Here is a 631-nt window from a genome sequence, read left to right on the forward strand (position 1 = left end):
AGCCAGCCCGTCCCGGCACCTGCTCCTCTGGCCGTGGAGAAGCACTCGCCTCCATCCCGTGCTCGAGCCTTGCGTTCCTGTGGGGGGCTGTGGGGTGCAGCAGGCGGATGTGGCTTCCACCACTGCCGGCCAGCGCGGTGGTGCCGGCACTGTGCTCTGCTGAGGGCGGGCTCTCCTCCTGGCCGGGCCCTCAGAGACACGCTGGGGTCTCCGCGGTGACAGCGTGGGAGCCAGTCCTGTGGCTTAGACCCAAGGGAGAGCCCCGTGGACCTGGTTATCTGAGCCTGTGCGGCTCCCACACTCCACCCGCCCCTCTCGGGGGGATTTCTTCCATCCCTCCGAGAGGTAGAGGACGCCAAGATGGAGCCCCTCGTCCGGGAGGTGGTGTGTGGGGTGGCAGTCACAGCTCCACGCGGGAGAGCGGCAGGGTGGGGAAGCGGGGAGCATGAGCTGGGCTTGGGGCCGGGGACTCTGGAACCAGCCAGGAGCAGCCCTGCGCGTGGGGTCCTCGGCAGGGGTGGGGGGTGGGCAATGCTGGCCCTCCCGGGTCTCTGAAATAGTGAAGCGTGGCTGCCGGAGACGGCTCCTGAGCCCTGGGCTTGGAGCCTGGGGAGGCTGCAGCCCGTTCCGC

This window comes from Pteropus vampyrus, unplaced genomic scaffold (genome assembly GCF_000151845.1).
Source record: "Pteropus vampyrus isolate Shadow unplaced genomic scaffold, Pvam_2.0 Scaffold211, whole genome shotgun sequence".
In the NCBI taxonomy this organism is placed as follows: Eukaryota; Metazoa; Chordata; class Mammalia; order Chiroptera; family Pteropodidae; genus Pteropus; species Pteropus vampyrus.